The sequence below is a fragment of the Ipomoea nil genome, unplaced genomic scaffold (assembly GCF_001879475.1).
Source record: "Ipomoea nil cultivar Tokyo-kokei standard unplaced genomic scaffold, Asagao_1.1 scaffold2742, whole genome shotgun sequence".
NCBI classification, from domain to species: domain Eukaryota; kingdom Viridiplantae; phylum Streptophyta; class Magnoliopsida; order Solanales; family Convolvulaceae; genus Ipomoea; species Ipomoea nil.
Window position 1 is genome coordinate 426,124 of NW_017619170.1, and position 13,087 is coordinate 439,210.

The following is a 13,087-nucleotide window of genomic DNA, read 5'->3' on the forward strand; positions in this document are numbered from 1 at the left end:
TTCATTCAAGCCTCGTTAACCGAACCAAACACATAAAATGAGACGGAGGGACTAGTATTTTTGGGATTTTTTTAATAGAGAGTGAACGACAACCCTCGAGAATTCATACCACACCCACATTCACCACCATCTATACCTTTAACACACCCTAGGGCCCAAAACCACGTTGGTGGTTTGTAGTAGTTAGCCACCCGGCGTCGTCCCCAACCACATCCACAGTTTTTTGTCGCAATGTAAGCCAAGATTCTTGCTATCTAGGTAGGGGGGCAAAAATACCCCCACCACCCCTGGTCTTTCTCATAACTAACAAAAGCTAGTAACTGCTGGTAGGATCACTCATGGCCATGATCTCCTCTCATGCCTGGCAGTAAGCGGCTCGCAGCTTGCTATTTGGACTGGCGGGGCACCATGTTGCCTTGCCACCAGTCCATCCTTCCTTATTGTACCTTTGCATATTATGACCTCGGGGTTTATGTCCCTTCTCATTTTTGACACATTCCTTTGTACCCTTTGTAGCCTTTGTGCCTTTAGACCATATAATTTATGCATTGTCATACTTTGGCATCTAAACTTTTCCCCCTTCTTTACTTTATGCCCAATCCCTTCAGCATTTATGCCCTCATTTCCTTAACTTTAATCCTTAGCTCAATTTGCACATCTAACTCTCTTCCCTTCTTACAATAGGCATCCCAATCATTGCCCATGGGCTCCAACATCCTCTAGACCTAATCAATCATTGAGCTTCCACTCCTCAGATCCAATTGGCTTTAGATCGGGAGCTCATTCCCCATCAATATTCATAGTGATTTATATACTTAAAGTAATGACCTTATGTACCTAAAAATTTATTTTTTAATTTCTTTTTGAAGACATTTTTTAATTTATTTTTAAAATCAAGATGTGTGTCATTTTAAAGATCTCGATTAATGCTTTGTAATGACGTAGAAACCTAGTTAATAACAGAGAAAATTATACTTTTGATCCTATAACTATAGATGTCTTGTTAATTTCAGTACTCGACTTTAAAAACTAACAATTTATTAGTCCTGTAACTATGCAATTTTTAACACATTTGGTCCTCCCAGCCAAATCACCAGCCAGATGTTGCCGGAAAATTATAAACCATTTATAATTACTTAATCATGAGGGAAAATAGGTCATTTCAAGCCATTTCTTCTTCTTCCTTCTTTCTTCTTCTTTGTTTGTTTAATTCGTTTCGTCTGTGTCGTTCTTCTTCTTCGAAAGTAGTGGGAAATTTTATTCAATTTCTGAGGAAGCGAAGAGATGCTGCCATTTCTTCCATTTCTTTCACTTTTGCTACTTCTTCGGCTTGCTTTTTCAATTCCACTTCCTGAATTGGGAATTTGAACAACAGAATTAATTAAAGATCAGTCATAGTGTAAAGACTTTAAAAGCCTTTCCTGCTACATTGAGAGTTTGCTCGTGAATGCTTTTTTGTTTTGGATTAGGGATCAGTCAAAAGCCTTTCCTGCTACATTGAGAGTTTGCTCTTGAATGCTCTTCTGTTTTGGATTAGGGATCAGTCATAGTGCGAAGACTTTAAAAGCCTTTCTTCCCTTGCCTTTTAACTTCTTCTTTTTTGAGTTTGCTCTTGAATGTTCTTCTGTTTTGGATGTTTTAGTCAATCATTCCTCCCTTGCCTTTTAGCTTCTTCTTTTTTTTTTCTTTTTTTTTTTTTTCCCTTACCTTTTAGCTTCTTCTTTTTTTTTTTGAATGCTGACTCTATTACATTGTATTATCTGTTCAAACATACTTTCTCAACCTAATGAAGCACAAAGAGTCAACAATGCCTCCACTGAAGCTCGATCTTATGACCTCCCACATAGGAGAGGTCACTACATGCCATATGAGCACGAGATGCTTAGCCCCTTGCCTTTTAGCTTAGTTTGCATCTTTCACTTCATCGTACCAATTAACTTTGGCCATCAATGTTTATCCCTTATAGCATCTATAAACATTGTGATGGACGATTTTCTGTCTATCCCCTCAACTTATGCTACCTTTGCATTCCATCGAGTTAGGAACTTGGTGAGAAATTCTTCATATCTCAAAGTCTTGTTGGAGAAACTAGCATAAATTGGCATAAAATGACATTTTAAGTAGCTATTTTGTGATACAATTATCAGTGGGGTCCACTTTCGATTTAGGTTGGGTCAAAGTGGATTCGGATTCTTCGTTGTGAGACGAAGAGATTGATATATTGTACGCTCAAAACGGATAATGAGTGAATGAGATATTGATTCTCAAAGTATACCCATTTGAGTTGGAAAAATGAAGGGAAAAAGTGAAGCTTTTATCCCACATTGGTTTTGGAAGTGCATTTGCCCACTATTTATACAAGAGCTCTTTTTAAGCTTATTGAATTGTATAACATAGAAGTTCTCTCTCGCGCGCGCGCGCGTGGAGAGGGGTGCAAATCAAATCCCAAAATGAGACCGAAAAGGCTTGATGCTGCATCAAGCCTAAGCTCGTGTGCGCCGGCACTTGGGGCACGAATGTTAACCTCCTTCTGAATTATTTTTTCCAACAAGCTGGTCTAGTTTACCCCTAAGCGCGTGTGCGCCGGCACTTGGGGCACGAATGTCAACCTCCTTCCGAATTATTTTTCCAACAAGCTGGTCTGGTCTACCGTGTTGAAAGGACTAATTCAACTGTTACGGAATTAATTGTAGATTAATTCCAATTTTGAATTTCGAATTAAATCCCTATTAGTGGCTGTTGTTTCAGGTGTTACAAATACTGAAATAATATCGGTTTTAAATGCCAAAATGAATGTTATTTGCACCACCTTCTCCTATATAAGAAGCAGTAGTAGCAGCAGATTTTCAACACACAGAAAATATATTTTCCAGCTCTCAAAACTCTCTGTTTCTACTCCTTCTTAGTCTATTGTGTTCTAAGCTTTGCTCTTGTTCGTCGGATTCGAAGTTTGGGTGCTCAAACGTTGAACCGTAGCACGTTTTATCTTAGGGAACCTAGGCTACAACGCTCCTAGCACTTGTGGGAGGTAGCAAATAAGGTTTTAAGGAAAATAACGATTTGTTCAAACTCGTGCTAACCACTATCCAAATCATCCACCTTTTCCTTCCTAGTTTTCTGCCTTTTTTCCCATATAATAATAATCTTTTCGTAGGATTATTATTTTGGGTTTTCCACCTTATTACCCAACAATCTTAAAACCTTATTCTCGTTTCCTGTTGGTTGTTTATCTCTAATTTCCTAGAAGAAATGGAGAATCCCGTACTGCCTAATCAAGGGGAAGAGAATGTTGTTGAGAATAACAGTGGTGGGAATGGCAACAACGTTGCAAATTCCCAAGCACCACCAGTGAACGTTGGTTCACAAGATGGTGGGAGCACCGAGGGATACATCCCTACGATGCGGGTACCTACGGTACCAAGTGGTTCGGCTGAAAGACCGGAGAAGTTCACCGGTAGTGGATCGAACTTCAAAAAGTGGCAAAAAAAGATGTTGTTCTACCTGGCAACTCTCGGCTTGGCAAGGTTCTTGACCGAGAAAGTTCTGGAGTTGAAGGAACAAGATGCCCAATCCGTGATGGCGGTCGGCTATTGGAAGGATTCGGACTTCCTTTGCCGAAACTACATCCTAAACGGATTATCTGATGCGTTATGAGATGTATATCACAAGATTAGCACAACGAAAGCGCTGTGGGAATCCTTGGATCATAAATACCGAAGCGAGGATGCCGGCACAAAGAAATTTGTAGTTGACCGATTCCTTGATTTTAAAATGGTTGATTCAAATGTAATACCCCGTGTTATGCCCTTTAATCCCAGATTAATTATTTAATTAATTCCGTTAAAGAATAGTTAAAAAGGATTTAATCTGTCCAGGATCCCTTAATTAATTAATGTGGTCCACGAAGGACCGTGGACCCTTGTTTATAATAAGGACTTTAAGTCTATTAGGAATAAAGAAAATGGGTCTTTACTACTCAGATTCTAATTAGGAATCCTAGACCTATATACCAGTTAGGAATAGAAAGTAGATCTTTACTATTCAGACTCTGATTATGATTCCTAACTCTATAAATAGGGGATTAGAAGGCAATTAGAACCCTTACCACCCATATTTATATTAAACGAAATTATTCCCAAGAGATTCCCCGGCCCACTACCAAGCCTAGGGAGATCAATCGGATGAAAATCTTATAGAAGAACCTTAATAGCCAATGGAGGATTAATTAAGGCTAATAGGTAATACATGTCTTACAAAACCTATTTTCCTTGCTATATCTTATTCATTGGCTCCTTTGATGTGTGATTCTGTGATTGAGCCTCGATAGAGCCTTACCTAGGATTTATATTGTGTTTATTTGATAATCTTGATGTTCTTGATATCGTGATTGATTATATGTGGAATCTTGTTTTTAATTATGTTTAGAGCTTTTCCCTAGGATTTATATCGTGAATCTCGTTGTTGTGATGTTCTTGGTATATTTGGGTGGGTTTATGCATGATCGGCTGTTGAGTCTAGCCTAGGACTTGTCTTTAGGGCTTTGCATATAGATTTTTTGATGTTCTTGAGGTTCCGGATGCTCCTAAACCGTTATATGATTAATGTTGAGTTTTGGCATGTTTAGGAATTGTGTTAGAATGTATTTGGAATGATTCTTGGTTTAATTCCGTTTAAGCTCGAATCCGTGGTGTTTTCGTTATGTGTTGGAATGTGTCTGGACATGGTTTCGGGTTCCACGAGAGATCTCGGGACTGAAAAGTTGCATGTGTATCAGTGGGGGGTAGGTGGGGGCACGAGTACCCGCCACCTGCCCGCTGCCCGGCGTGCCCAATACCAGCAGGCAGCCGGCGGGCAGTGGTCTGCCCGTCGGCCACCCGATGGAATCGTGGCTGCCCGCCGACGGGTGGCTGGCGGGTGGTCCTCCACCCGCCACCCACCCACTGGAAAGAGGGTACGGGGCGTGGTGTTTTTTCCCGTTTGTTGTTTCCCCCTGTCCCGTTGTACCCTGTTTGTCGTGTTTGAGTCTCGTTTAATGTTTTGAATACCATTCTAGGAATTTATGTGTAGTACGTGTCGTTGTTGTTATGTCTTGATTGTTATTGATTGTGTGTTGATTGATTGAATGATGATGAGTATCGTGGTCATTGCGCAATGATCGGTGTGACTTATGATGATGAGATTGTGATTGCTGGAAATGAATTGTTGGCGGTTGGCACAACGAGTGCCCGGTCACTATACTAAAGGTACAAGCCTAGCGGTTACTGTGCTAAAGGCACAAAATCACCTTCGACTAGCTTGCCGTTGAGCATGGGTCAGGTTATAAGTGTTGCGGTGCCATGTCAGGGCTATATGCGCTGACCCCTTGGTATCGGTACTAGAGTTACAGAGCATGCGAATGGCACTGTGGCGCTATCTTGATATGTTGGTGGTTGAAAGGTGGTTTGTCGGTGGGGGCATGTAGTTTCCCAGAGGAAAAGGGAGGCGATATAAGGGTGGCCTGGAGGTACAGGTTGGAACTGATATAAGGACGGAGGGGTGCCAAAATGTTGGAACTTGGTATAAGGTTGGAAGATGGATTGTGTGCTTTGATGATTACTTGTTAATTGATTGTCTTTGAATTCCCTTGTTGCCTCTATTTTCTATTTATGAACTTATTTTTATATTATGTCTTGTATCATATTCTTAGGACGCATGCTAGTATTTATGATTGTTCTATATTGTCAAGTCTATTATCGTGTCTTGAGTCTTGATCTTGCATTTAAACTAGAGTTGCTTAGGTTATATATGTATTCCAGTTTCAAAATGATTTTCTTATATCTACCTATATTGTACATAATGCGTTGGAGTGAGTTACCAGCATTATTCGCTGACGTTTGTTACACCGTATGTTTTTCAGGTACAAACCAGTAGCTTCAGAGTGCGCTAGATGGACACAAGGACCTAGCTTAGATAGTTTAGTGGTAGTTAGATGGCCTGTGAGCCTTGGATTGTATTATGGATATTAATTATCGTTTATGGTTGTTTGGTTAGTTTAGCCTGTGCATCTAGGTTCTCAAACCTAGATGTGGCATACGACTCTGATACTTATGTTGTTAGTTCCGCTTTGTTTGGACGAATAATAATAGATTTCCCTTTATTTCTATGCTTTAAATGTTTTAAACTGCTTCCTCCGCTGTATGCTGCCCGCAAAGTGTGACATGAACTTCTTGGCCAGGACAGCAAAAGTTGGGATGGAGTCCCCCGGCAAGGACCCGAACCAATCTTGGGCCTGTCCATCCAGAGTCGTGCAGAAGCCGCGACACATTATTGCGTCATTGACGCCTGTCATCATCATGACTGCCTTGTACCAGTTGAGATGGTCCCGTGGGTCCGTCGCCCCCGTGTAGGGTTTGATGGCTGGGAATCGGAAGTCCCGAGGCAGGGGCTCGGCCATGATGTTCCTCGTGAAAGGCGTGGTCAGGGCGTCCCGAGGCTCCGGTGACTCGTCGCGTGCCTCCATCTTGCGCTGCAACTCGCGCATCTGTCGGCGCAATTGTTCCATCTCATCGCGCTGGGTGCTCGGAGGTTGGCCTCTGGTTTCCCCCGAGCGCTCCATTGGTGGGGTCGGCTCCCGTGGCCTCGGAACACGAGGTTCGTGGCTCCGGGACCTCCGTGAGCACGACGACTCCTCCTGTCTGGCGTTAGCGGCCGACCTCGGCCCTAGGCGGTCTCGCGCTGGCGCACGCGGGCCCAGCTGCCCGAGTGCGGATGCGGTCCGGGTCGACCGAGTCCGCATTTCCTCTCGCTGCTCGTGTCGGCCTCGGCTGGCCTCCGCCCCGTCGCGTCTCTCGGAGGGTCGTGGTGAGTTGACTTCCCCCTCGGCCAGTGTTGCGGGCGCCCAGGGCACGTGAGTGCTGGAGCCGCTGCGCGCCCTCGGAGGGGGAGGAGGTAGAGGTGCTGGGGCACCCCGGCGCAGCCCCGCCGCGACGCGGATGAGTGCGTTCGCCGCCTGCTCGAGTACGACGGCATCCCGCCGAGATGGCGATTGTTGGTGAGTCGACCCCGGAGGTCCTCCACGGCCCCCCGCCGACTCCCGTTGATCTGATCTCGGAGGTCCCCTCCGGCCCCCACGGGCACGGTCTGCCGACTTGTCGTGGTCCCGTTGGGGTGGTTAGCGCGGGAGAGGTTGCGTGTGTTGCGCGAACCCTGGGAGTTGTGGGTGTTCGACCCGGATCTTGTCATCGCTGCAGATGCAGGATAGTAGGGAGAGCGTTTAAGCTTGTACAACCGCTCTCAACAAGAGCACCAATGTGGATTATATGAACCCGGGGGTCTGGATTATACAACCCGTATATATGTTTGAATGTAAGAAGTAGATAATAAAATGGTAAATATTATATTAATTGAGCATAAAATGCTATTACAGAGGTTCGGGACGTGTAATAACGTTACAAGTGTTGTCTGAAGGTAGGAGATGATTGATTAGGACACCGGGGGGTGTTTATATACCCCCCGGCCGCTACGGGCCCGCGGGACTCGCTCCACACGAGAACCCAGCCCTTGGCCGAGCACGGAGCTCGGCCAAGCCCACGTGGCTGAGCCCATGGGGCTCGGCCGAGCTCGGGGAGGTCGGCCAACGCCGACCCCCGCGTTGGGCCGACCCCGGGGCGGTTCGCCATGCATCGCGGGTGGGCACGGGGTCCGACCCGGTCCGTGTTGTCCTGCTCCGATCCGGCTCCGTGATTATTCCATCAATAAGTATTTTATATCTAATTTCTCCTCTTTATATATGTGGAGTCAAATTAATTATAATTGAGGTTTAAATGAATATATAAACAAATTATATTAAATTTGAACACAATAAACTTTTTTTCATACTTCATTATGCTTTAATATATATATATATATATATATATATATATATATATATATATATATATATATATATAGAGAGAGAGAGAGAGAGAGAGAGATAGCAATAGAGATAGAGATAGAGATAGAGATAGAGTTATAATAATAAAATATAATTTATAAAATATAAATACACATAATAACTTCAAAAAATATGTATAAATACATCTACCTATATATATATATATATATATATATATATATATATATATAGAGAGAGAGAGAGAGAGAGAGAGAGAGATAGCAATAGAGATAGAGATAGAGATAGAGATAGAGTTATAATAATAAAATATAATTTATAAAATATAAATACACATAATAACTTCAAAAATATGTATAAATACATCTACCCACACAATTAATGCATTCATATTTGCTAATCTTGTTTCTATCAAAATGCATTCACATTTTGGAGAGAAAATCTTGTGGCTGGATTCTTCTTTATTATAGATAAATAATAATAATAATAATAATAATAATAATAATAATAATAATAATAATAATAATAATAATAATAATAATAATAACTAGTATTTTCACCCGCGAGATGCACATAATATGTTTGTTATAATATATTAAGAATATTTTGATCGATATACAATTATTTAAATTGTAACATTAAATACTCCGTATTATATAGTACAATTAAGATATGGTTTGGATCGTTTATGTTTGTTGATGTTATCATTGCTTGAATTCGAGCAAGTAATTGCTCAAATTAATAGTTATTGTGTAGATATATGTATGCGGTGCTGTAACTTTAGAGATTTTTATATATCATTGTTTAGGATTTTTATAAATTGGGAAATTGGACAAGCATCAACGGGAATTGTTTACGCTGGATTATTATTTGTATTAATTAGTAAATTCCGTTTTCTTTTTTCCATTTTCATTAAATTAGGGATACTTTTTGTTATTTTTATTTTGTATTGCTAACTGTTTTATAAATTCATTGTTAGTATTAATCATATTATTATTATTATTATTATTATTATTATTATTATTATTATTATTATTATTATTATTATTATTATTATTATTATTTTGTTTTAAAAATAGTATAGATTATATTATTACATAGAAATTGTATTACACTATTTTATAATATTAGAATATGAATTTTAACCTAGAATTATAGTACGAATGGAAAGTAGAAAACAATATATTTTATTAAAAACGAGATTTTTTAGGAATTGGGCAGGAAAGTTAAAGTTCAGGATTTTGTTTTTATATATAGTATAGAAGTATAGATTAGAATAGGAATTTTAACCTAGAATTATAGTACGAATAGGGAATTAGAAAACAATATATTTTAATAGAAAGCGAGATTTTTTAGGAATTGGGCGGGAAGTTAAAGTTCAAGATTTTGTTTTTAGAGTTAATACCTCCAATGGTCCTCCGAGTATTAGAGTATTACCAGGTGTGGTCCTCCGAGTTTAAAACGACCACGAGGCGTCCTCCGAGTTTTAAAAAATAACCACTCGTGGTCCTCCGTTAAGATTGGTGTCAAATGAGCGTTAAGTGTGAGGGCAAACCGGTCATTTCTCATACGAGTTAATACCTCCAATGGTCCTCTGAGTATTAGGGTATTACCAGGTGTGGTCCTCCGACTTTAAAATGACCACTAGACGTCCTACTAGTTTAAAAAAAATGACCACCTGTAGTCATCAGTTAGGTTTGTTGCCAAAGGGGCGTTAAGTCTGAGAACAAAGTTGTCATTTCACCTATATTTCTTTCTTCTCCGTTCACAGCAATGGCATGTCTGCAACATTTTCCCCCCAGATGCTTCTTCAAATCCTCCACCATCGCCTTCACGTCTAGTTTCCTAGTTACTGTCACTAGATCATTTTCTGTATCCACTTTCCCCACTTTTTCTTAATCAAGCATACCGCAATCATGGAGTAAAAGGAAAAGTGGGGTACATGTATAGGAAAACTTTGTGCCCAAGAATCAGCATAGAGAGCTACCCTGGAACATGAACAATAGAGGATGGGTTATCCAAAGACTCCATCTTTGAGGAGAGAGAGAGGAGTTAATGGTATCATCCATAGGTGGTTCGCCAATCTTCAGAGCTGCCCGTTTTCTGAAACCCACGGCTTTCGCCATTGACGGCCAGAGGCCAAAGATTCCTTCGTTGCCATTCTCGCCGAAGCAGAGTGGCCTCTTGAGGTGGCATTCTGTGGGTGGAGGGATCCGCAAAACTTGTGAGGAAGAAATATAGGTGAAAAGGACAGCTTTTCCCTCAGACTTAACACCCCTTTGACAGCAAACCTAACAGAGGACCACGAGTGGTAATTTTTTTAAACTAGTAGGATGTTTAGTGGTCGTTTTAAAGTTGGGGGACCACACCTGGAAATACCCTAATACTTAGAGGACCATTGGAGGTATTAACTCTTTCTCGTAGTAGAAATGACAGGTTTGCCCTCACACTTAACGTCCATTTGACACCAAACCTAACGGAGGACCACGTGTGGTTATTTTTTTGAACTCGGAGAACGTCTCATGATCGTTTTAAACTCGGAGGACCACACCTGGTATTACCCTAATACTCGGAGGACCATTGGAGGTATTAACTCTTGTTTTTATATATAGTATCGATTATTAGTATTAATCATATTATTACTGTTATTATGATTTTGTTTTTAATAATAGTATAGATTAGATTATTACATAGGAATTGTATTGCACTATTTTATAATATTAGAATAGGAATTTTAACCTAGAATTATAGTACGAATATGAAATTAGAAAACAATATATTTTATTAGAAAACGAGATTTTTTAGGAATTGGGCGGGAAGTTATAGTTCATGATTTTGTTTTTATATATAGTATAAAGCGAGATTTTTTAGGAATTGGGTAGGAAAGTTAAAGTTCAAGTTCAGGATTTTGTATATATATATATATATATATATATATATATATATATATATATATATATATATATATATATATATATATATATATATATATATATATATATATATATATATATATATATATATATATATTAGAATATGAATTTTAACCTAGAATTATAGTACGAATAGAAAAGTAGAAAACAATATAATATATTTTATTAGAAGGAGAGATTTTTTAGGAATTGTGCGGGAAGTTAAAGTTCAGGATTTTGTTTTTATATATAGTATGGATATATTATTAGTATTAATCATATTGTTATTGATATTATAATTTTGTTTTTAATAATAGTATAGCTATAGATTAGATTATTATATAGGAATTGTATTACACTATTTTATAATATTAGAATAAGAATTTTAACCTAAAATTATAGTACGAATATGAAAGTAGAAAACAATATATTTTTATTAGAAAGAGAAATTTTTTAGGAATTGGATAGGACATTAAAGTTTAGGATTTTGTTGTTATATATTGTATAGAAGTATAGATTAGAATAGGAATTTTAAACTAGAATTATAATCTATCTACTATCTACTATACTAATAAGAGCCCAAAAGAGTTTTCCCTAAATATCCACACACTGTTATTGAATCTGTTAATAATCTTAGATTTCTCCGTTAGTTCTGTACTTCGCAAAATAAATAAAAATTTCCGCCTCTAGTCTCTTCCAAGGGGCAGTTTGAAAAGTTTTTGCTGTGTTCCTACTCTGTTTCCGCCTCCCCTACAATTCCTCCTCTCCTGCGAGCAAGAGCCAACGACGACGACGGAAGACTCCTCCTGCTCTGCCACAGCCGCCAACGAGGGCTCCAACGATGACTATTGTGCTTTGAACTTATTTCAGTTTTGTTGTATGTATAGGTTCCAACGGTGACTACTGACAACAACCTCGTTTTACAGTATTTGCAAGAACGTAGTTGCATGAGCGAGGAGATTAACAGTTTGCGGGCTTTGAAGATGAAATATTTCCAGGGGTCAAGAGCTGAAATGCTTTTTGTAAAACTAATACTTGCGTGCTGCACAGCCTTAGAAAGGGTTAGTTTTGTGGACAAGAAAGTAGTAGAGGCATGGGAGGTCTCTAATATTTTGAAAGAGTTAGTGGTATTCCCTCGAGCTTCAAGGAAAGCACAAATCATATTCTGATGACTAAAATAATTTGGTTAAAGTTTACAGTTTCGCAGTTTGAAATGATGTTGGATTAGTTCCATCCCATGTATGAAGTTCCTTATTTTATTAAAAGAATATCTCTACGAACTTTCTAGCTTCCCCTTTCAGTGCACTACATTGTCCTTTTCTGAATGATCTTAATAATTAATCTCATATTGATAATTGTTTTTGTCTTTTTAGCCGGCACTTCGGTCTAAATAGAAATAAATGTAATGTTTAATGGCTCAATTTTAATCCTATATTACATAACTAGTGTTTATGAATTTAAATACTAATTTTTAGAAATAAAAAGATATTAAAATATACAATAGAAAAATATAATTATATTTTCATATTTTTTGGGAATGTATAGGCAATGCATATACATTCATAACATATAAAACTAAAATTGTTTTTGTGATAATTGAAACAATATAAAGAGAAATTTACTACTTATCACCCCCAAATCCTTGAAATGATAATTAAAACAATTCACCCCCAGATTCAGACAATCTTGCCCAACTCATACCCAGAGACGGAGCCAGAAATTTGGTTGAGGGGGGAGTGAAACAAGCCAAGATTTGAACCCTTAACCTCACTATTGCCAAATATATGCTTTACCATCTAATCTAACTAACTCTCATTAACATTTTACAGTTTTTTTTATACTAATACTAAAAGTTGTACTATATATATATACATACAAGACTATATATGGGGGGGGTCGGGGTGGGGGTGGGGTGGGGGGGGGGGGGCAGCTGCCCCCCCCTTTTGCTCCGTCCCTGCTCATACCCACCCACCACCACTTTCAGCAAAAAAATAAAGATAAACCTGAAGCAGGTTAAAGGGGAAGCAGGTGAACCGGTGCAAATCGGACACTAAGCCATCTTCCAGGGAGATGCCGGCGAGGCTTCCTGCCAAGATGAATGAATCGGCGTTTAAACACTTCGGAAAGAAAGTAGAAGACGTGGAGCCTCGCTGGCCGACGACCATTAGGGAAAGAGCGGCGGAAGTGGATCATGAGGTGGACGCGAAAGCCGACGATTTCATCAACCGCTTCATTCTTAGGTACAAAGAAATGGTCCCAAACCAGTTATGACTTTACTTTTTTTTGAAAGGAGCCTGTACGGCAT